Raw genomic sequence first — 27,041 nt, forward strand, 5'->3', positions numbered from 1 at the left:
AACATATACACATATTCACAGTTACTCAACGAACAGATAACCATATTGTATATGGAGCTTTATAAACTGGCTCGATATAGTATTTACAATAATATACACATATAGACATTTTTTCAACTAGTAAATAAAATGATACAATACCCATACCATTTAACATTGGAATCCAGAGGCTCACACCTCCTCCCTCAAAAGTAGTGCCAAGATTCACCTCCTTCCCATGAAGTCTAGAATCCACTATCAAAGTCAAAGCTATATCTGATGTCTAACACTACAATCCTATGCCACTTGTCCTCTAAGTGAAAAGTTATCAGATCATTGTTCTAGGGTGCACTCCCAATGTGCATCTAATTCCATTTGGAAATGTTAATGACCAAAAAAATCCATCCCCAACCTTCCCTTCTCGGCTACATAGTCCCTTGGGAAATTTGGCCACCTCCTTTCATGCAGTCACACACCTTCCAAGTTCCATTGGCACTACCAACCTAAGCCGTGCATCCCTCAGCAAGGTTTCCTCACATCAAAAGGTCTAGAAACCAAGGCATATCCCTATTTAAAACCATCATACCAGTCATAGCATGCTCATGGAAACCAATTGACACTATTGGGTACCAGTGTCCCATATTGGCCCTATTCCTGGACTGCTTTACCAACATACTATTGCATTTTCCAATTCCTTTTGTCATTTTAGTTATTGTAGTCCATTTCAACCACCACACTGGGCATTTCATGCTTTCCAGCACCAAGCACATAATTTCCATTAGACTGAAAATAAATTGAAATAAACTTAAATCATGCTCATTGATAACTCGTCAATAAGGTACAGCTGCAGTCATGTTTACTTCCTCTCACAACAATTCAAACTAGCATCTTTATCAAATCATCATGTATAAACACATCACATATTGTTAGCTCAAACACAACCATCATAATCAAAATCATAGATCACATGTACCCATTATAAACCAGAATCATAGATCACATGCATAATAAAACTGAATGACATACTAATACTTATCCTTTAATCAATCCTTACTTCTACCATTGCTCTTTTTGTACACACATCGAATCATTTTCCACGCACCCGGTGTCTTTTATTCTATTCAATCATGTACACATACACAATGTAAATCACAACACATACATCCAAACACAACATATGTCATCATACAATCCATATACCTACACCTGACATACAACACAACCAAATCCATATGCTTACATCCAATGTACACCACCACACAATGCAAACACCTACACTCAATGTACAACATAATAGATATACATACACAGAGTACAACACAATGAATACACATGTCATGATACCATGACTACATAGTTCACATACACAGTACGCATGCCCGCAACACAGCATTTTTGACATGTGCACAATACCAAATGTACACCAGTACCATATATATAACATGTACATAGTACCACTTGTACACGACACCACCTGCACAACGTGTGCACAACATCACATGTACATGACACCAGCTGCAAAACTTTTACACAACGCCATATGTACACTGCATCACCTATACAATGTGTACACAATACTACATGTACACAGTACCACATGCATGAAATATGCATGACACCAGATCTACATGGTGCCATGTGCACGACATGTACACAACACCACCTGCACACAACACCACATTTACCTCATGTACATAGCACCACATGCACACAACACCACGTGTACAATCATGGACACAACACCATATGTACATAGAATTGAATTTACAACATGTACATAGCATCATATGTACACAACACCACATATCCAACATGTGCACATTGTAATATGTACACAATACCGGATATCCAACATGTACATAAGGTCTATACCCAACATTGCATATGAAATATACAGACAACACCATATAGACAATAGACACACAACATCATATGTGCACAATACTACAGATAGGTACAATCATTGAATATACAACACGCAAAACATATATGCAACAATAGCACTGTGCATCCAAAACCATACTGCCTCTACCGAGCAACCTTGCTTCGAGTGTCTCTCCTCCATCCATGCTGATCTTAGCATTTCACGGATCACATTGTTTTCATTCTACTGATGTATATCTCATCATAGCCTATCATAGAATAACTATAGACATAGTATAATCACATAATATCAAGTCATATCCATATCATACTGACCTCACATATCTTTCAAGGCTACTCTTCCCACTTAACTCCTCATAGAACATGAACCTATTCATGTCATTCACCTGCATAAATAATCATTCCTCCACAAGTATGATCCCTAGTGACTCTGTTATAGAAAAACATACATACGTACATGTATACATATAAACATCAACATAAAACAATCATGATCCATGATGACCTTGTCAGACATGACATACATACATACATACATTTATACATATATATACATCACCATAATCATGACCACAACATAATTACCAAACATCATAAGGTCAAGATTAAGAGAACTCCCTTTATCCGTTCACAACATGCATAACATTGAGAACAACGATTCCCAACATAGCCAATGCATCTAACACTCAAAGTCCATTTACTTTACCTTTCCTATTACTTTTCTCATGACTTTTCTACCATCGTTCATTTATCCCAATGGACCCAACCAACTCAACTGATTGTCATACTCTTGCCTTCAGTTTCCATTATACATGCATTGAGATTCATCTAGGCCTTACATCACCTGCTAGGTTTCATTCAAGTCTTCTCGAGATCCATTACATTTTCTCTTTTCCAACCAATTCCCAATACTCTAAAAGCATAAAATGTAATACCAAGAAGCAAACAAGATCAAGCCATGAAAACTAATAACAATTATGACACCACAAACAAAGTGGAAAGGCCTTGCACTAGACATAAACAAAACTGCAAATCAAGCTCAACAAATAACAAAAGACCAAAAGCATAAGACTGGAAACAGACACCATGACTCCATCTGCATGGTTCCTAGTGCCTCCATGTGAAATCTCAACCCGAGCCTTCTTTAATATTTCACAGAAAACTCATTTCCCATGAAATCGCCTAAATCATACTGCCATAAAAACATAATTGTTAGTGCATAAGTGAACTTAATATTACACCAATTACCTTGCCTTATTACACCAAACATGTTTACCTACAACTCCTCACACATATTGACCACATGTTCCAAGGATCAAGGAAACATGTATACTAATTTGAAATCAACCTTCACTAAGACTCACAATGATTTCATAATCCATAGTAAATTCATAGTCAATAGACATAATGCTACAACTATAACCTACTTACACTCAAGTACATATCAGTTGCCTCAACACATATGTATTAGTACAATCATCTTAAAACAAGATCAGTTGAACACATACTCATATTATGCAATTCATAAAACATTCAAATAGCTTGCAAACATACGATGTTAAGTAAATCAACTAGATTACATAAACAAGCACTCAAACACTAGATAAACAACATAATTAATCTCATGCCTTGATGTACCTCAGGGGAGGCTATCTTGTTTGCACAATCAACCCATATTAGCACGATATAACATCACAACATATGAACTCAAACATAAATAAGGCCATGATATCCATAAAAATAACTAACTAACATGTTAACATCATAAACTCATAAACAATTATCATTCATGCATAACAATCGCATATGAACAATCAGTCTAGATTAGTATGACATAATATCACAATAGGTCAACTCATACCTAAATTCCATAATCCTAATCATTTGCAGAGGTCAATCCAAATTAGCAAGGTACGTATAACATCAATATCTTAATGCGATAACCCTAGTCAAGTTAACTAACATATACGAATAACAAGCTAAAATATAACATGATCATCAACAACATATACCATAATCATCAAGTTAACTAGCATATAACAATCAACAAGTTAGCATATAGCATAATCATGAAGTTAACTAACATAAAACAACAACAAAAATGCATATAACAACAACTTACTACCATGCATGACTATCTAACACATGTGCACTACACTAATAAACTATCATATATCATGTATGTAACCATACATCAATAGAATGAAAGGAATACACATAACCACAATACATATAACAATCCTTAACCTACATACTTGCATGCCCAACATACAAAGTTGTATGATGACATGCTCTTTCCTTGAGGTCTAATGTGGCAAATTCACTTTGATGGTCTCCATCTCCTACTTTATCTCAACCAACTGATTAGCATCATAACTAGCAACAACATCATGATGACACAAACTACGTACGATGATCTCACAATGCATGTTTTACCTACTATACATGCATAGCTATAACCATGAAAATGTATGCATAACAACATATAGACATTGACAAGCATAAAAAATGTCTCTACAACCCATATGCATTCATGACTAAAAAATCCTAATAAAAACATCATCAACATCCAAATGGAGACACAATGACAAGAATGACCACCACCATGCATACACAGCAAGCACATAGTCCACAAACATAAAGAACACATATGAAACTCACATGCATGCATGAGAACCACATTCTACTAATCTAGTCCAAGGGTTGAACCATGTTCTGATACCACTCTATGGTATCATATATCAGCCGCATAGAATGGAAACCATACACCACCCAAAGAGAATGAAACCCCCTCTGATACCACTCTATGGTATTGGATATGACCCAAAGAGAGCACAACCCACTTCAATGCCACTCTGTAACAACCTCCTCCCATATCTACCCAAGTAACCAACCAATCAAGGTAAAGATGTGACAAGAGGTTGGTATGATATGGTTCGACTCCCTATGTGTTAGCTAAGGAAGTGGAACTGATGGAGTACATCACACAAACCTTCCACATCAGCAACAGAACTCCCAGGAGCCATCCTAACCAGTTAGGTAACCATCCCCTAAGACCAATTGATGTTTTAGTGAATAAAACCCCTGGACGCTCCTTTGATATGGTCTAGGGTGCATCTATGAGGCTCCATAATCTCCCACAACAAGGGTGAGGGAGCCTCCAGGGACTTGTTTTCCCAATGTTGTGCTCGTGACTCTAGGGTTTGTGCCAGTTTTTGAAATCTAGAGCCTAATTGACTGCCCATAACTCAATGAAACCTTAAAAAATGAAATTTCACAATGGAACAAAGACACATTTTCGAAAACATCAACAAGGACTGGACAGGACCCCTATTGGCCATGACAGGAATTTCATCAAACATGTCACAAACATGAAATTTCCAGGCCTTAACAAGAGAACTGAGTATAGGGGTCTCATACTTATCTGAGAATCGTTAAGAATCATGGATGCCTCAATGCATTAGGTGCAATTTAATCTATTAGTACATAGCTACATTTTTCATTCATTTACAAGTAAGAACATGATATGAGCCAAACATCAGGACAATCGTAAAACTCATTCATAACTAGCATATAAACATCGAAGATGCTAAGCATATAAAAACCATATAATCTACATAAAAATAAGAATATTTAACCATCAATACCATAAGAAAGAGCTTTTATTTAGACAAGAATAATCCAACCAAGAATGGGACTTCTACATACCACATGACCATAGACATGGTTGAGCCAAATCTTTCTTCATCCAATCAGCCCCATGCCATATTCAAAGCATGAATGTGGGAGCTCATGGAACAATCTGTCAAAACGGAACTAGAGCTTCCAGAGGCCAAGCGACCTCAACCCATCAAACACTCATTCCACCTCACGGTCAGACATCAGAAATAATGACTAGATTGGTCTCTATACAAACTTTCCAGGGCTCCACATCATTTGTTCCAACGAAGGCTTCTAGCACTAGTAACTCAACCCACCTAGGGCTTCCATAGAATTTGTCCAACCAAGGATTCCATCAACTAGTAACTTAACCAAAGCTAAAGGAAACATGAGAACCAACCATAAAAATAAAGAAATGAACCCACAACACCATGGCTATCCCAGAAATGGAAAGCCTAGGCAAATCAACTGTCAATCCAAGCATTCCTCCATGCCATTAACAAATCATGACCAATAAACCACATGCATATTTCATGCATGCCAAAACTAGTGAGGAAAACATACATGCACCTCGGTACCTGCAAGGAAAACCTGTAGTAGTTGTTGATCCCGATGTTCTCTTGCACCTTCCTTCTCTTCCTTTGTCTTCCTCCTCCAAGCATCGAAGTATGCCACACTCTCGAAGAGTGCTCGAAGAAAACTCTAAGTGTCCAAGAGTATGAGAGAAAGAGAATATATTGAGAGCTCCAAAACTAAGCTAGCCAAAGCTACACTGATTAACCCTGCCCACTAATCCTCAAAAGCCTTTTTATCAATGAAGCCTCTATTTTCTTCAATTTCCGTTTTCTTCCTTTATTTTCCTCCTCACATGCAACCTGTGACCTTTCACCTTCCTTTTCTCCTAATTTCCATTATTGTCATAAACAAATGTCTCAACATGCTATTTTTCCTGCCAAAGCCTTTGTCATTTCCTTTTCCAATTTACTTAACCATATTAAACCAATGAACACCCACACTAGGATGTCTTGCCCAACATTCAACTTGGAATAAATGTCCCATGACCATGGTCTTATATATTTTTAGATCAATTTCTAACCAGGGTTATTACTATATACACTAATTTCCATCGTGGGTACACAGGACTAACCTCCGACTAAATGTAATGTTAAGGTTTGGAATTTTACTATTTCCTATGAGTTTTGGCATAAGAGTGTGTAAGAGTGCAAAAACATGCATGGATCAAACTATAAGATCTAAAATCCTTCTAAAAAAGAGATTAATAAAATTGATTAACAAAGAAAAAATTAATTTACTGTTTGCGGAAAAAATTTGTACATCAACCTATTTTATAGGAGCAATGGAAGCTTCTATAAAGTTCTAGAAGATAACACTTATAACACAAAAAATAAGAATGGTATGTAAGCTTACTAGTTCTAGTGTTTTTTATTAAAACTCTAACACATATATGGAAAGTTGTAGCATACTATTTAAATCTTAAATGGCAACAATTACATCACATTTCACTGCTCCTCAAAGTATTCCTAAAAACCTTCTTGTCTATTATTTTTTCACCATGTGTTATTTACTCAAAGTCGTAAACTAGTCAGCGAGCTTATAATTCTTCATTTGAAATTCTTAAGACTCCTAATAGTAGTTTGCATAGTTGTTTTTAGCTTCTCCATGCCTTTAATAGGTATTCTCTAAAGTGTCTCATGTTTCCATAGCATAATTTGCTAGTAACTTTTGGAAAAATTGGCTCTTCTAATCCTTGTCAAGTAAGTCATAGAGCATTGGAATCCTTCTCTTAGTTTTCAATTAATTGACCTTTTTGAACATTTTTCATATCTTGAAAAATTGATGTAGTTTGAACCCATTCACAACTACATCCCAAGAATAATGAAAAACTTTATCCAACTTAATTATTCAACTTTTATAATTTTTACCTATCAAAATATTCTCCACGAGATTTTCCTAAGTTAAAAAATTGTATTATTGTTGTTATTATTATTACTATACCCAAATCTATCAATTTTAGTTACCAAATTGAAATGATAAAATTTGAACCATAATCATTGTTATTTATTATTTAGACCCAATATTTTGTAATTCTAAAAGTTTCGTGTACTAAATCCATAAAATCTTTGCTAGAGATCTCATTAATTTATTTTAATTTTATCTGGAAAAAATAATAGTAAATTCATTAAGGCGAACTAAAAGATTTCTTTCTCTGTAATTGAGGAGGAAGGCTGTAACATAGAGGTACTCATGGAATTAATGTACTCCTTCCCCTAATGACTATTTGCCTTAAACGATTTGTATGAATTAACTTTCTCATAAATAGTCTTCATTTCTACTCATCGGATTACCTGCAAATGGATGAGGAACAACAATAAAAGAACAAAAGTAACACTTATCACCACTCGAATTCTGAATTTAAAGTTTCTTTTGCATTTTTAGAAAGATAATTCTAACTTCACCGCAATACCAAATAATATATAAAATTAGACATATTAGTGCCTTACCTAAATAATTAATAATGGAAACTTTAAGCAACCAGATCTTTAGTTATGGAAAATCTTTATAAACAACTATCTATTATACACAGTCTAAATCTTACCATAAAAAAATTATATAATTGCACAGTCTAGATCAAGTTACTTTTAACCATATCAATTTGAAAATACGTAAACAACAAATAACTTAATCAGCTAAAATAAGTCAATTAATTAATCAAGTAAAATAATTACATTATTCGAGGGAAAGATATATACTTCGATTACGACGGAGTAGATCTAATTAATTTTAACCATGTCAATTTTAATATACACTATTCACAACTATTTTAGGGTAGGTTCACAACTGTATAGTTTGAAAACTATATTGGTAAATATATAAGAATAAGAAAGAAATATTTTTAAAAAATTACAATAAAAAATTATTAGTATCATTATAATTAATAATTTATATTAAATATTATTTAATATTAAATATAATCTATTTAATTTTAAATTATGTAATATAAATTAAATATTTAATAATGATGATGTTGATGGTGATTAACGTCTACTGAGACCAAATTTTGGTTTATGAGACTTAAAGAAGCAAATTATTTATTTTGATTTAAGGTTTTATTCCTATGCTCAAAAAGCTTGGAGAGAAGCCTCCCGAGCTCACTATAATTTTGACTTTGTAAAAGGTTAGGAAAGTCAGTATTGTGACAAAGATTATGAATTTGAGATCTAATGTGGTTGTACGCGGGGCACTGTAAGAGGAAGTGGTTTTCATCCTCGATGTTCCTATTCTCACATAGATGGCAAATCCTTTCCATCCTCTAATAACAATAATTATATACTAATACTAATTATTATTTTAAAATGATTATAACAATTTTTAATTATTAATTTACTATCAATTATAAAATATTGTTTATTCATTATTAATTATTAATCTATACTATTATTATTAATTATTATTAATAATTAATAATTATTTATTTGTTAATTATAAATGATTTATTAATTCATAATTAATTTTTAATCATTTATTTATTACTAATCAATTGTTATTCATTATTATTTATTATTATTATTTAATAAAAAATAATTACTCACTATATGTAATTTATAAACCATGCTTGACCATGGTTGATTCTCATATTGAGACAATATTTGTCACAATGCGACGTTGGCTCATGGTTGACCATGGTTGATGTTATGAAAAATGGTTGACCATGATCGGTATTATAAACCTAAAAGAATAATAAACCCAAGGGATTAATATTAAAAACCGAAATGATTATAAAGCTAAAGGAATAATATTAAACCCTCGGGATATCAACCCTTAGATTAATAAACCCAATGGATGGATATTATATACCCAAGGTATATAAATCATAAGATAAATATAATAAACTCTTAAATAAACATGATTGATTTCCATATTGAGACAATCCTCGTCATAGTGCAGCATTGCACCATGGTCAACCATGCTTGACTATGATTGATTTTTATATCGAGACACTCTTTGCATCAATGCGACATTAGAAAATGGTTGACCATGGTTAACCATGCTTGACTATGATTTATTTTCATATTGAGACAATATTTGCATCAATGCGACATTGGAAAATGGTTGACCGTGGTTGATTTTCATATTGAGACAATCATTGTCACAACGCAACATTTGACCATGGTTTGCTATGATTTGGTTTACCATGATTGGTATTATAAACCCAATGGAATAATAAATTGAAATAATTAATACTAAAACCCCAAGGGATTATGAATCGATGGGAATAATATTAAAGCGCAGGGACTAATATTATAAAACCAAAGCTAAATATTATAAAAATTGAAGTAAACATTGTTGACCATGGTTGATTTTCACATTGAAACAATCCTTGTCAAAATGCGATGTTGGGTCATTGTTGACCATGCTTAACCATAGTTTATTTTCATATCAAGATAATCTTTGTCACAATGCGACATTCGACCATGGATTGACCATGTATGACAATATTTGATTTTCTAAAACACAGATCAACATGGTTTACCAACGTTGAACATGATTGACAATGGTTGATCATGGTCGACGATGATTAGCATATTGAAACAATCTTTTAAGCAAAGCCTTTCAATAGAAATCACATAAGAGAAATTTTTTGCCAACGTGTTTCGAACCAACAAGTGTGGTTCATCATCTGGTCCTCATGATGAACCATACTTTTTGGTTCGAAACGCGTTCACAAAGAATTTCTCTTAAGTGATTTGTACTGAAATACTTTTCTTAATTCATTATGGATCACAAAAGTTTGAATATTGAAACAATCTTTGTCATAATACAACATTGGACCATGGTTGCAACAATCATTGATTTTCATATTGAGACAATCTTTGTCACTATGTAACGTAGGAGCAGGGCTTACCATGATTAACCATGGTTGACCAATATTAATTATGGTTGACGATGGTCGACCATAATTGAATTTATAAAACATGGTTGACCATTATCGATATTATAAAATCAACGGAATAATAAACCATAGGGATCAATATTATAAACCCGAGGGAATAGTAAGCCCCAGGGATTAATACTCAAACCCAAGGGGTTATAAACCTAATGGAATAATATCAAACCCTATGAATATTAACCTTTATATTAATAAACACAAGGGATTGATACTATAAACCCAAGGGACTGATATTATAAACCAAAGAGGATAATAAACCCAAGAGATAAAAATTATAAACCCAAGGTATATAAACTCTAAAATAAATATTATAATACCTAAAATAAACATGGTTGACCATAGTTAATTTCCATATTGAGACAATCCTTGTCACAATTCAAAGTTCGACCATGGTTGACCATGCTTGATAATGATTTATTTTCATATCCCGATTATCTGGTCACAATGTGACATTGGACCATGCTTGACCATCGTTGATATGATAAAACCAAGGGATTGATAAAATAAAACCAAGGGAATAATATTAAACCTAAGGGGACTAATATTATAAAGCCAAGGTTTATAAAGCCTAAGATAAATATTTTAAACACTAAAACAAACATGGTTGACCATGGTTGATTTTCATATTGAGACAATCATTGTCACAATGCAATGTCGGACCATGGTTGACCATTCTTAACTGTGGTTGATTTTCATATCAAAACAATCTTTGTCACAGTGTGACGTTCAACCATGGTTGATCATGATTGACCATGGATGATCGTGTTTGATTTTATAAAACATGGTTGAACATTGTTTACCAAGGTTGACCATGATTGACCATGGTTGATCATGGTTAACCATGATTATTATATTGAAAAAATATTTTTCATAATGTGAGATTGGACCATTGTTGAGACAATGGTTGTCATATTGAATCAACCTTTGTCACAATGCAACGTAGGTGTTGAAAATAGCAACAAGAAATGCTAAATATAGAAGTACTAAATTTAGTACTCCTATAAATAGCATTTCGGGCTACCTTACTATTTTACTTAGTTCCCGAACTAAAATAGAGAAGTAAAAACTCGAATTTGATCGTAGCAGATGTTTGTAAAATAATTAATTAATTCACCGTAAGTTAATTAGTTATATAAAATCAAACATGAAGTCTATGTGGGGACATGCAACAGTTTCTCCATTAATTGAGGAATTTATCCTTCAATTAAAGAGATAAGGATGAGTTGTAATATTGCATTGTAATTAGTTGGCTTACTTAACTAAGTCAAGTCCAGTTAGATTAATTCAAACAGTTTGTTGAATTAATTGTGAGTTTAGTTAGTTAATGCATGCATGCATGTAACTGTTGCACTTCAGATAACTGAATATTCTCTCATAAATAACTCATGCATGTGAATTCAGATAGAGACCCAGTTCAGATCAGATGGAGGGACAATGTACTATTAGTTGCTTGAATATCCCATTGTGAATATCTCTTGCATGTAGAAGGAATTCTTTCGTTGAGGATTGTGCAGTTACTTCTCTAGGTTTTGTGGGTATGATGAGGCCAATTCACACGTGTGGCATCACTGGACCCCAAGAAAAACTGCTCAAGGAAATAGGAGGCTTGGAGAGATTGAGGAGGACATATACTGTGTCTATTGAGTCTGTGAGTTGTATTGTTTGATTGCAGAGAGAGCAGGATAGCTTGAGAGCTTATTCATTTTCTAACTTGAACATATTTTCACTTGTATGATAATACATATATTAGGTTTTAGGCTGAGGCTTTCCCTGAGTTATTTCTTCTGTGTTATGTGTGATTGATTTCTCATTCTCAATTATATGTGTTCTCATTGATCTTGCTCACATTTGATTAAACTTCTGCAAAGATTGTTGTAGAAGTAGATCTTGTATTTTGCTTTAGTCTATTGCATAATCTCTTGATCTATAGTGGGAATCTCTACATGGTATCGAAGCAAAGGTGATCAAAGGAGAAGAACAATATTCAAGAAGGGAGAAGTTCGAAGTTTTTGGTTAATTAATATAGAAATCAAGTTCTCATCACATCTCAATTTCACCAATGGCGTTCAGCAGTTTAAGACTCAAGTATGCCCTTGATGGCAGCTCGAACTATATAGCCTGGAAGGATCACATGGAAGTAGTATTAGAGGATGACGATCTAAAAGACTTCATTGATCAAGAAGTCCCGAAGCCAACTAATGCTATTTAATTGGCGGAATGGAAGAAATGTGTGGCTAGAGCAAGCAGAATCCTTCTGGATCGAGTTCAAGAACACGTAGACTCAAGTCTCCATGGGAAGGAGACACCATTTTCAATGTGTAAAACATTGAAAGATCTATATCAGAACAACAACAATCAGAGGATTCCGGTGCTAAAATACAAGCTTCGGAAGATCAAGTGTGAAAAGGGAGACACGATCTCTACATATCTGAGCAAGCTCACCACCTGTAGGGATGAACTTGGAAGTGTAGGGATCACGACCGCTGGTGATGACATGGTGAGTCTTGCACTCCTCGGTCTTCCTAAGAGCTGGCATAGCTACCAAGGCTCAGTTAATGGGAGAGAAAAACTGCCATATTGGGAACGACTTTGGTCTGATCTGATGCAGGAGGAGATAAGAAGAAGCACCAGAGATGGATCCTCATCATAGCAAGATGATGAGGAAAATCTAGCCTTAGTGAGTAAGGCAAGGAAAGTGAAAGGGAAGGTGTCCCATCCCAAATCTAGTTCTTCCCATGGTGGGAAGAAGTTTGAAAAATCGAAAGTGTGATGCTTCCATTGTCATGAAGTGGGCCATTATGCTATCAATTTTCCATAGAAGAAATCCAAGAAGGGTTCCTCGAAGGGATCTGATGGTGAGGCACTAGCCTGACAGTTTTAGTTGGATTTCCCGCTTATCGCATGCAAGGTTTAATCCATGGTGGGTGCTATGGGGTAAAATGCATGATGTATGGAGAATGTAGATACCCTCAAAGGCCTTCCCGGGTCCTTCGGCAGACTGTAAGATTATCTGCAACTGCATAAAGTTACATGAATGTTCATATACAATAACTAACTATCAAAGCATTAGAGGTAGATTACCTCAAGTATCCGTGTATATTTGTTTAGAGATCAAAATGCAACCAAGCAAAACTCCCTCAAAGCCGGCTCCAAATAAAGTCCTGCACATAGAAGAGACAAGTGTAATCACAACATACAACTCTAATAACTAATACATGAATATATAAAAGAACATCTATTTTCATATAACTAAGCTACTCATGCTAATAGGCACTGAAAAACAACTAAATGAATGGTAGTATCAACACCACGAGTAGACAATACAACTGTAGGCCTATATTAATGTTGGAAGAGTGATTACAACCGTCTATTATATCATCCTTCCTTTACCCCTCTAGCTTCTCTCTCTCTATCACTTCTTACTCACCTCTTATGATATGAGTCAATGCTCAATAGTCAAATATGTTATCCTTTCAAATGCTCTGACCCCTTTCACAATAGCCCTAGCCTTGCTTATATAGAAATTGAGTTAGGGTTTCCAAGCTCCTCCTTGAGTTCACTAAGGAAAAAGCAATGAACTTGCCATGCTTTTCAGCTTTTTCCCATTCGCCTCCTTCTTTCAGATTAGAAATCCTCCAAATAGGTTGAATTTGGATGTTTCCTTACTTTTATTGAGTAATTTTAGGAACAAATATCTAGATATTTGTGAGTTAATTCATTGCTTTGACCCTTGGAACTTCACCAAGTTTCACTAACGCTGTTCCCATACTAGCAACATGCTTTATTAGGGTCACTAATGCACCTACAGGCTTGGTAACAAGATTTATAAAGCAGGTTGTTAGTGCACCGCTAGCGTTACTGTGGAATCAAGGCCTGTGATTGTGGTCTTCATTTCATCTATCATGTCTTTCCCCTCTGAGTTGATCAGGAGGTAAATTTGTTGTATAATAGATGCCCCCTAAAGTATGACATCAGAGGTCGTGACGATGGCCGAAATACTTTACTAAAACTGTAATTTTCCTTCAAAAAGAGAGAGAGGATCGAAGCTTCGGGCGGTACCGGAAACCTGATATGACACATATATATAAACTGCTAAAATAATGTCCTGAGTCAGGTATCCCCATGCGAAGTATCTATCTTAGAGTTATTTTCTCCAAAGAGATATGACAAAGGCTAGCTAGCGATAAGCACAATGTGGATCCGGTGTCATAATAGAATCATCCTAATAAGTTGTCTCCAAAAAACAATATCTGCAACTTGGGAGAGAAGACAAGGATAAATGATGCAACCTCTACCCAAGGTCCTTATTTCCGCTTCATCGAACAACATAGATTGATATATGTTAATATATGCATTGAAATCAAACATGCATGAAATCATATGATTACTAGTCAATAATGGACACCATTAACAAATGTGAGGAAGGCCATCGATAATGGTGATGGTCTCTAAGATGCACAATACAATCTAACAAGCATGAAATATGTCTTTGTCGTCGAACACCCGTAGAATCGCTTGACCAAGAGCCAATAATAAGAACCCTCGATCAAACACAAGGTAACTTGCCACTAATGTCTTCAAGCACCAAGGAACTGAATGTGTTTCTGGGTTATCTTCCTAGATAGATTGTTGAAGTCGATAGGAAGAAACTTATTGAAAGGTAGGAAATAATGTATCGTACATCAGTTGATACGAAATGGGACAAGAATGATTTTGTTTTTTGATGAATCTTTTGAGCATTTGAGTCTAAGAAACAGAGGGCATGATGAAAGAATATGCTTGATGGTTTGATGGAGGAAACAAAAGGTTGACCCTCAAACAATAGAAGGCACAACAACGGTTTTAACCAACTAGCACTACACTCATGAACACCAAAGAGTGTTAGGATACAGAGATGCAATCATCAAGGTATATAGGCTAAACTCATAGGATGGTATGGTTCATATTGAGAGGTCATCACAAGGAAGGTTTATCTGAGGGAGTGCCATGTTCAAGGGAATGACTACTACCAAACCACGCTTTTTAATATGGAATACAGTTGTACTGTCCAGACAGAAGTAGTAAACAGGACAGTGATCCAGTTACTAAGAGGGTATTGTAGTAAACATCCTAAGCTTTGGGATGCACACTTGTGCTATATGTAGCATGCTTACAACAGAGCCAAACACTCTTCTACACAGAGATCTCCTTTTGAGACTTATTTTGGTTTCACACCAAGGTCTCCTTTGGATTTTGTCTTTGGAAAAGATACCATGGTTGATGGACACAGTGATGTGGACAAAGAAACTAGGTTCATTGAATAGATCCAAGAGATCCACCAGGAAGTACAAGAATAGCTAGAAAAGAGCCAAGCCATGTATAAGGCTAGGCATGATAAGCATCGGATGGAGCATAGTTTCCAAGTTGGAGACCAAGTCTGGTTGTATATCAGCAAGGACAAGATGCAAGGTGAAGGTAAAAAGCTAAAACTTATTAGGTATGGACCTTTTGGGATACTTGAGAAGATTGGTGAAAATGCTTTTTGCCTTGATTTTCCAACTTACATGCACATCTACTCAATCATAAATGCAAATTGCTTGAGATTGTTTGAACCTTCAATGATTGAGGACCCTAAAGAGCAAAGTTAATTTCCTTCTATTGATGACATGCTACCTGAATACCTCAACGAGTTGTAGAAAGACACAGTTCTAGACAGGAAAGTGAGGACAACGCACATGGGAGATGTTGAGTACCTCAGGATTGGGCTCAAAGGTTAAAAGCCGAACAACACAAAGTGGATTGAGATTGGAGAAGTGTGAAAACAATATACTCACTTAGTCGATGCTTGAAAACCAACTTTTGGTGGTCCAAAAGCTTTTTCAGTGGGGAGGCCTTGATCCGAACCGGATCCATAGAGGACTGTTAAAGAACCATGACTGTATCAGGTCGAACAAATCTCTAAACAAGTTCAAAACAACGATCAAAAAGCATATTGAACTAGTGGCAATGGTAACCAACATGGAACGATGACGACCTCGGTAAAAGAACGTTGAATGATGCCCATGGAGACCGCATAGGAGGCCAAAGTAGCCCCTGGGAGCTCCAGAATGGGAAAGGGGAGTGCTTTTTGATGCACAATTAGTGCATCACTAAGCGAACAGTGCCGCGAAAGAAAAGTTAGAGGACTCGATTGCGTGGGGAACCGGAGGAGTATGGGCAGAAAAGGGAATAAGAGCTAAACACAAATGGTGGGACTCGCACTCTCGAAACCAGCGGTTTTGATCGGGGCGCCCTTAAACGGTAAGAGGCTTTAGACGAGAGTGGAGCGATTCCATAAAACAATCGATGCATGGTAGGTGGAGATGAGAGAAAACCATCATTGATCGCCTATTATCAGTCGAGCTAGTCAACCACGTGAAACATTCGGATGGCTGAGATCGCGCCCAATGGAGGAAGCAGAATCAGAAGGGAATTAAGTCGTGTCTTAAAGGGATTTGGAATTCGTTTGATCGCCATGGTGGAGGAAGAACGCATCCACGATGTAAATGAAGAAACGAACTGACAAAGCATGCTAGCGCCATTTAGAGGAGGACAAGTGGCCACTCCCTGAGTGTTCATGATGACGCCAAACACAGGGAACTCCAAGCGTAGCTACAGAAGGTGAGTTGACAGGTGGAAGAGGAATCAAATAGGTGTAGGATTTAAATGGCTGAAGCCATGAACAGAGACAGTTGAATCAGTCAAAGTAGAGTTGAGAGAGACAAACGTCGAGAGACGAAGTGTAACAGTGAACCCTGAGAGGAGGACTGAACGCAGAGAATAGTAAAGAAGAGTAGAAGGAGACAGATGGCCAAGCTGACCAAAGGCAGCATCAAGCACTAGAGAGCTTGAATATTTAGGGCTTCCTATAGAAGAATCTGTCTGGATTGAGCATCACATTTTTCTCTTCCCACTGTAGACCAGATGGTCTCAGAGCTGGTAGGAAGAAGAAGAGTTTGTGTACTCTAGTGGCTTGGGGAATCCAAGAACGACCCTGCCAAGCAAACCTGCTTCAAGAGAACTGACATAGAGTCCTTGTATTGTAATCTCTCTACATAAAGACACAATAAAACAAGGCCACCACTAAAAGCTAGACCGGAGACGTGGCCCTAGAGAATAGGGTGAACTCCTTATTAAAATTTCTTGTGTCTTTATGTTTTCTTACTGTGTTTCTCTGCTGTCTTTTCCATTTTAATGTCTATGTATTGGAAATCTGATCGATTCGTTGCTTCAATAACACAAAACACACACCAGCACATGAGTCTGTCATACCTTAGTTTAATAAATATTTAACTAATGTCACTCATAGGGTGAATATCAGATCAGGTGGTATGAGAGCTCTAGGCTGTAAGGTTAGACAAGCTTGTGTTGGTTTAGCTGTGAATGCTCACAGGATCAAAGCTTAAATTAAGATAAGGAGAGTTGGTGGAAACTAATCTCAAAATTGGTAGATTCTATCCTCAAAAGACCATGTCAGAGGAAAGTTCAGTAGGGTCAAATGTTTAATTCATAAAGAGTTTCCTAGCTATAAAGTCTATGGTTGAAGAAATGTAGAGAGACTTTAGAAATAAAAAGGTGGAATATGCATCAGGCTCTAAGCAAGTGAAAGAAGAAGATGCGTGTCACTTCCATGACAACTCCAAATGAAAGGGGAAAGAGGAAAAATTTCTCACACCTCCTAATAGCCCTGTGCATAATAGGAAAGAATCTTTGATTAAGATAGATGTTAAATTTGATTTACCCATATATCATGGAGAGTTAAATGCTAAAAAGTCAGAAAACTAGATTAGGCAAATTGATGTGTATTGCATGGGTACAAAACATAAACTCACACAAGAGTAAGATTTAGCTAGCAAGCCTATGCCTAGGTGCCACTGCCTTGGTTTGGTGGGAAGGCAGAACCCAAGATGATATGAAAATACATGGCAAGACCATCTCTGTCTGGAGTGAATTTGTTGCTATAACCAAAAAGCAGTTCTATCCATTGGCCTACATGCAACAAGCCATGATGAGTTGGCAAACTCTTCGACAGTTGAAAGGGAAAAGTGTGCAAGGGTATACTCAAGAATTCAGAAAGAGAGCATTGATGTTGGGTATCTCACTAGACTCACCAGAAACTCTTCTGAAGTACATTGGTGGTCTACATAGCTACATGAGTCATACCATCCTCATGTTTAACCCCACTAGTATAGATGAGGTATGTGTACAAGCTACTTATCTAGAGGCTAGAGGAAAGAATGGCAATCCAAAAGTTGGGGGACCATCCGAACCCGCTGTAAGCAAGAGCAAGGAGAAAAGAAAACAGAGGTGGAAAGCACGGAAGGCTAACACTACAGAGAAAGCCAAAGCTTCATGCATTCACTGTAAAATGGAGGGGCATGATGATGGGCATTGTTGGATAGTGCATCCAGAGCTGAGAAATAAGAGGTCTGAGGGCAAGAAGAAGAAGACAGTTGCAGCTATTCAGAGAGATTTGGCGTCAGACTCGAGATATGAAACAACTATAGTAGCCATAGGTATAAAAGGTAAGAATTCTGAAGCATCTACTAGTAATTTTGCTCAATCGGTTATTGAAAAAGAAAATGAGAGAAAAAGACATGAGCTTTTCCATATTCGAGTTATTTCCAAAAATGGAAAGATTGATACTTTGTTTGATAATGGCTCTCAAGTAAATTTGATTTTTGAAGCAATTGTAAAGAAATTGGGATTAAAAACTACACCTCACAAGAAACCATACCCATTAGGAGGGTTGAATGATAAAGCACAACTACAAGTGACTAGAATGTGAAAACTCAAGTTTTCTTTTGGGTCAATATTTGTAGATGAGGTTGAGTTAGACATAATTCCTTTGGATATATGTGGAATTGTTTTAGGAAGTCCTTACTTGTATGATAGAAAGGCTATTTTCTATAGAGATGAGAACAAGTATCTACTTGTTAAAGATGGAATTGAATACTTTGTAAGACCTCATAAGCTCAAGCATAATTATACTCTCATAAATTCAGGACAGATGAAAAGAATGATAAATTCACATAAACAATTCTTATTGATGGTTGTAAAGGAAAAGAAACCTGATAAAACCAATGTATTTGAGGGCTGTAATGTTGAACAACAAGCTGATATAGGAAAGATTGTTTCTGTGTATGATGTCTTATTTCAGGAACCTAAAGTTCTGCCACCCAAAAAGTTTATAGTACATGATATTATTTTTCAGTAGGATGTTCCATTGCCTAACATTGGGATGTACAGGTTGTCTACTTTAGAGAATGCTGAAATCAAGAAGTAGGTGCAGTAGTTGCTCGAGAAGGGCTTCATCAGGCCTAGCACATCACCATGTGGGTCACCAATCATTTTGGTGAGAAAGAAAGATGGCTCGTGGAGAATGTGCATTGATTATCAGTCACTGAATAACATAACAATCAAAAATCGTTATCCCCTTCCTCACATAGATGATATTTTAGATCAATTAAAGGAAGTTGTTTATTTCACCAAGCTGGATTTGCACAGTGGATACCATCAGGTTAGAGGTTTAGAGCAAGACACATGGAAGACTACTTTCAAAACAAAGCAGGGATTGTATGAATGGTTGGTTATGCCTTTTGGCTTAACTAATGCTCCTACTACTTTCTTGAGATTAATGAATGATGTACTCAGACTGTTTCTTGATGCTTTTGTTATTGGGTATCTGGATGACATTCTGCTTTTTAGTAAAATGTGGGAAGAACATTTAAATAATGTGAAGAAGACATTAGATATTTTGAAAAGAGAAAAACTTTATGTTAAACTCTCAAAATGTGAATTGGGCAAAAAATCTCTAAACTACTTGGGTCAGATAGTAGGGGGAGGTGAATTGAAAATAGATCCCTCTAAAGTGGCAGTCATTGTTAACTGGCCTAAACCCATGTTTGCTACAGAAGTGAGAAGCTTCCTAGGAGCAGCACAATAGTGGAGGAAGTTCATTTCTAACTTCTCCTAGATTGCAGCTCCCTTACATGCTTTAACAGGATTGAATAAGGTGTTTTAGTGGGGAGGAAAACATCAGAAAGACTTCGACACCTTTAAAGAGAAAATAAGTACAGCCCTCGTACTAGCACTACCAGATCCACAAAGACCATTTGAGATCCAAACTGATGCCAGTGACTATACCATGGGAGCAGTGTTGACACAGCACGAAAAACCCATATGTTATCATTCTGAGACTTTTAATTCTGCAATAGTTAACTATCCTACATATGCTAAAGAATTGTATGAATTAGTTCAGAGTATGAAAAAGTGGAAACATTATTTAATGGGCAAAGAGACGATTATACATATTGGTCATCAACCACTTCAATATCTACACTCTGAAACTAAGTTGCAGCAATCAAGACATTCAAGATGGATGGGTTTTCTATAACAGTTTCACTTAGTCATCAAATATAAAAAGGGCATACATGACAAGGTTGTAGACATGTTTTCTAGACCCATTATAAATGCATCTACCATACTTAATCGTAATTCAGTGGTACATGAAAGCTACATAGAACAATATGATCAGGATATGGATTTTAAAGATGCATATGCAACTTTGAATCAAGGCAAAAGAGTAGAAGAATTGGACTATCATATTAAGAACTGACTCTTATATCATTGTGGGAAACACTACATTCCACAAACTGAGATGATAAAGATAATTAGGGAAGCAAACACTTCTTTGATATCAAGTCACTTTGGGGTAAGTAAAACAATTGCATAGTTGCAAATATTCTACTATTGGCCGAAAATGAATGAGACAGTTTCTAGATATGTAAGAGGGTTTGCCATGTGTGCTAAAAGCAAAACCAGAAATAAAAGACTAGGCTTGTACACTCCATTGCTAGTTGCTCCTCACCCTTGGGAAAGTGTTTGCATGGATTTTGTTGGAGGACTGCCTAAATCTAGGAAAGGTCATGATAATCTATATGTTGTTGTGGGTAGGTTCAGCAAAATGTGTATTGTGATACCTTGTAGTAAACAGATCACAGCTAAAAAAACTGCAAAATTGTTCCTTGAATATGTATGGGTTCAGTTTGGATTACCCACTTCCATTGTATCTGATCAATACACCCAATTTGTGGGAAAGTTTCGGTCTAGTCTATAGGAACTGATGGACAACAAACTAAAGAAAAGCACAACTTTTCATCCACAAACAGATGGCCAGACATAAGTAGTAAACAAGACAGTGATCCAGTTACTGAGAGGATATTGCAGTAAACATCCTAAGTTTTGGGATGAGCACTTATGTTATGTGTAGCATGCTTACAACAGAGCGAAACACTCTTCTACACAAAGATCTCCTCTTCAGACCATTTTTGGTTTCACACCAAGGTCTCCTTTGTATTTTGTCTTTGGTAAAGATACCATGGTTGATGGACACATGATGTGGACAAGGCAACTAGGTTCATTGAACAGATCCAGGAGATCCACCAGGAAATACAGGAATAGCTAGAAAGGAGCCAGACCAAGTATAAGGCTAGGCATGACAAGCATTGGATGGAGCATAGTTTCCAATTTGGAGACCAAGTCTGGTTGTATATCAGCAAGGACGGGATGTAAGGTGAAGGTAAAAACCTAAAGCCTATTAGGTATGGACCTTTTACGATACTTGAGAAGATTGGTGAAAATGCTTTTCACCTTGATTTACCAGCTTACATGCACATCTACTCAGTCGTAAATGAAGATTGCTTGACATTGTTTGAACATTCAATGATTGAGGAACCTAAAGAGAAAATTCAATTACCTTCTATTGATGACCTACTACCTGAATACCTTAATGAGTTACATGAAGGCACAGTGCTAGACAAAAAGATGAGGACAATGCGTAGGGGAGATGTTGAGTACCTCAGGATTTGGCTCAAAGGTTCAAAGCCGAGCAGCGCAAAGTGGATTGAGATTGGACAAGTGAGAAAAGAGTATGCTCATTTAGTCGATGCTTGAAAGCATACTTTTGGTGGTCCAAAAGAATCTTAAGTGGGGAGGCCATGATCCAAGTTGGATCCATATAAGAGTGTTAAAGAACCATGACTGTATCAGGTTGAAAAAATCTCTAAAGAAATTCAAAACAACGATCAAAAAACACCCTGAACTAGTGGCAATGGCAGCCAACGTGGAATGACAAGGAAGTTGGTCAAAGCACGCTGACCGAGGCCAATGGAGACCATGCAGGAGGCCAAGGTAGCCCCTGGGAGCCTAGGAATGGAAAATGGGAGTGCTTTTGTATTTGCGATTAGTGCATCACTAGGGGAACAGGGCCATGAAGGAAAATCCCAAGCACTCAGTCGCACGAGGGAACCAGAGGACCACAGGCTGAAAAGAGAAAAAGAGCTAAACACAAATGGTGGGAACCACGCTCTAGAAATCGGCGGTTTTGATCAAGGCACCCTTAAACAGTAAGAGGTTTTAGACAAGGGCATAGTGATTCCATACAATGATCGACATATTGCAGGTAGAGGAGAAAGAAAACCACTGTTGATCGCGTGCTATCGGTCGAGAAATTCAACCGCATTAAATGTGTGTATGGCATCGGATCTCGAGAGCCTAGATCAAATGGTTGAGATCGTGCCCGATGGAGGAAGTAGAATCAACATGGAATTAAGCCGTGTCTTAAAGGGATTTGGAATCCATTTGAATGCCACGGTGGAGGAAGAACGCATCCATGACATAATTGAAGAAACAAATTGATGAAGCATTCTAGCGCCATTTAGAGGAGGACAAGTGGCCACTCCTTGAGTGTTCATGATGAGGCCGAACATAGGGAACTCCAAGTGCAAGTACAGAAGGTGAATCGACAGGTGGAAGAGGAACCAAATAGGCATAGGATTTGAATGGCTAAAGCCACGAATAGAGACAGTGGAATCAGTCAGTGTAGAGTTGAGAGAGACAAAAGACGAGAGATGAAGTGTAATAATAAACACTGAGAGGAGGACTGAACACAGAGAACAGTAATGCAGAGCAAAAGGAGATAGAGGGCCGAGATGAACAAAGGCAACATTGAGCACCAGAGAGCTTGAAGATTCAAGCCTTCCCATAGAGGAATCTATCTGGACTGAGCATCACATTCGGCTCTTTCCACTGTAGACCAGAAGGCCACAGAGTTGGTAGGAAGAAGAAGAGTCTGTGTACTCCAGTGGCTTGGGGAATCCAAGAACCACCCTGCCAAGCAAACCTGCTTCATGAGAACTCACATTGAGTCCCTGTATTCAAATCTCTCTGCTTAAAGACACAATAAAATAACGCCACCACTAAAATATAGACCGGAGACATAGCCCTGGAGAATAGGGTGAACTCCTTATTAAAATTGATTTTGTCTTTATGTTTGCTTACTATGTTTCTCTTCTATCTTTTCCATTTTAATGTATGTGTATTGGAAATCTGATCAATCTGTTGCTTCAATAACACAACACACAAACCATCACATGAATCTGTAATACCTTAGTTTAATAAATCTTTAGCTGATGTCCCTTCTAGGGTGAATATCAGATCAAGTGGTATCAGAGCTCTAGGTTGTAAGGTTAGACAAGCTTGTGTTGGTCTAGCTGTGAATGCTCACAAGATCAAAGCTCAACTTAGGAGAAGGAGAGTTGGTGGAAACTAATCTTGAAATTGGGAGAGTCTATCCTCGAAAAACCATGTCAGAGGAAGGTTCTGTAGGGCTAGACCCTCAATTCATAGAGAGTTTCATAGCTATAAAGTCTATGGTTGAAGAAATGTACAGAGACTTTAGAAATCAAAAGGTGGAAGATGCATCAGGCTCTAACCAAGAGAAAGAAGAAGATGAGTTTCACTTCCATGATAACTCCAAAGTAAAGGGGAAAGAGGAACACTTTCTCACACCTCCGAATAGCCCTGTGCATAATAGGAAAGCATATTTGATTAAGTTAGATGTTAAATTTGATTTGCCTATATATGATGGAGAGATAAATGTTGAAATGTTGGACAACTGGATTAGACAAATTGGTGTATATTGTAGGGTACAAAACATAGACTGAGACAAGAGTAAGATTCAGCTAGTAAGCCTACGCTTAGGTGCCACTGCCTTGGTTTGGTGGGAAGGCAGAAACCAAGCTGATATGAAAATACATGGCAAGACCATCTCTGTCTGGAGTGAATTTGTTGCTGCAATCAAAAATCAGTTCTATCCATTGGCCTACGTGCAACAAGCCATGATGAGTTGGCAAACTCTTCGACAATTGAAAGGGAAAAGTGTGCAAGGGTATACTCAAGAATTCAGAAAGAGAGCATTGATTTTGATTACCTCACTAGACTCACCAGAAACACTTTTGATGTACATTGGTGGTCTACACAGCTAAATGAGGCATACCATCCTCATGTTTAGCCCCACTAGTATAGATGAGGTATTTGTACAAGCTACTCATTTAGAGGCTAGAGGAAAGAATTGGAATACAGAAGTTGGGGGACCATCCCATCCCACTATAAGCAAGAGCAAGGAGAAGAGAAAATAGAAGTGGAAAGCAAGGAAGGCTAACACTACACAGAAGGCCAAAGCTTCATGCACTCACTATAAAAAGGAGGGGCATGATGATGAGCATTGTTGGATTGTGCATCCAGAGCTGATACCTAAGAAGTCCGAGGGCAAGAAGCAGAAGAAAACTGTAGCTATTCAGAGAGATTTGGGGTCAGACTCGGGAGATGAAACATCTATAGCAGCCATAGGTATAGAAGGTAAGAATTCTAAAGCATCTACTAGTATCTCTACTCAATCTATTATTGATGAAGAAAATGAGAGAAAAAGACATGAGCTTTTCCATATTCGAGTTATTTCCAAAAATCAAAAGATTGATACTTTGTTTGATAGTGGCTCTCAAGTAAATTTGATTTCTGAAGCAATTGTAAAGAAATTGGGATTAGCAACTACACCTCACAAGAAACCATATCCATTAGGATGGTTGAATGATAAAGCACAACAAAAATTGACTAGACAGTGCAAACTCAAGTTTTCTTTTAGGTCGACATTTGTAGATGAGGTTGAGTTAGACATATTTCTATTAGATATATGTGGAATTGTTTTAGGAAGTCCTTACTTGTATGATAGAAAGACTATTTTCTATAGAGCTGAGAACAAGTATCTACTTGTTAAAGATGGAATTGAATACTTTGTAAGAGCTCATCAGCTCAAGAATAATTATATTCTCATAAACTTAGGACAGATGAAATGAATGATAAATTCATGTAAACAATTCATACTGATGGTTGCAAAGGAAAAAGAACATGATAAAATGAATGTATTTGATGGCTATAATGCTGAACAACAAGCTGATATAGAAAATGTTGTTTCCGAGTATGATTTCTTATTTCATGAACCTAAAGGTTTGCCACCCAAAAAGTGAATAGGACATGATATTATTTTGCAGCAAGATGTTCCATTGCCTAACATCAGGATGTATAGGTTGTCTTCTTTAGAGAATGTTCAAATCAAGAAGTAGGTGTAGGAGTTGCTCAAGAAGGGCTTCATCAGGCCTAGCACATCACCATGTGGGTCACCAATCGTTTTGGTGAGAAATAAAGATGGCTCATGGAGAATGTGCATTGATTACTGAGCACTGAATAAGAAAACAATCAAAAATCATTTTCCCCTTCCTCGCATAGATGATATTTTAGATCAATTAAAGGAAGTTGTTTATTTCACCAAGCTGGATTTTCACAGTGGATACCATCAAATCAGTGTTGCAGAGCAAGACACATGGAAGACTGCTTTCAAAACAAAGCAAGGATTTTATGAATGGGTAATTATGCCTTTTGGCTTAACTAATGCTCCTGCTACTTTCATGAGATTAATGAATGACATACTCAAACCTTTTCTTGATGATTTTGTTATTGTGTATCTGGATGACATTATGATTTTTAGTAAAATGTGGGAAGAAAATTTAAAGCATGTTAAGTAGACATTAGATGTTTTGAAAAGAGAAAAATTTTATGTTAAACTCTCAAAATGTGAATTGGGAAAAACATCTCTAAACTACTTGGGTCATATAGTAGGGGGAGGTGAATTGAAAATAGATCACTCTAAAGTGGCAGTCATTGTGAACTGGCCTAAACCCAGGTCTGCTACAGAAGTGAGAAGCTTCCTAGGAGCAGCACAATATTGGAGGAAGTTCATTTCTAACTTCTCCTCGATTGCAACTCCCTTAAATGCTTTAATAGGATTGAATAAGGTCTTTCAGTGTGGAGGGAAACATCAGGACATAAAGCCTTTGACACCTTGAAAGAGAAAATAAGTGCGGCACCCATACTAGCATTACTAGATCTGCAAAGACCATTTGAGATCCAAACTGATGCCAGTGACTATGCCATGGGAGCAGTGTTGACACAACATGGCAAACCCATATGTTATCATTCTAAGACTTTTAATTCTGTAGTAGTTAACTATCCTGCATTTGATAAAGAATTGTATGCATTAGCTCAGTGTGTGAAAAAGTGGAAACATTATTTAATGGGCAAAGAGATAGTTATAGATACTGATCATCAGCCACTTCAATATCTACACTCCCAAACT

Source organism: Pinus tabuliformis, chromosome 2_2 (assembly GCF_031772625.1).
Source record: "Pinus tabuliformis cultivar Carrire ecotype Pingquan chromosome 2_2, CPIR1, whole genome shotgun sequence".
Taxonomy (NCBI): domain Eukaryota; kingdom Viridiplantae; phylum Streptophyta; class Pinopsida; order Pinales; family Pinaceae; genus Pinus; species Pinus tabuliformis.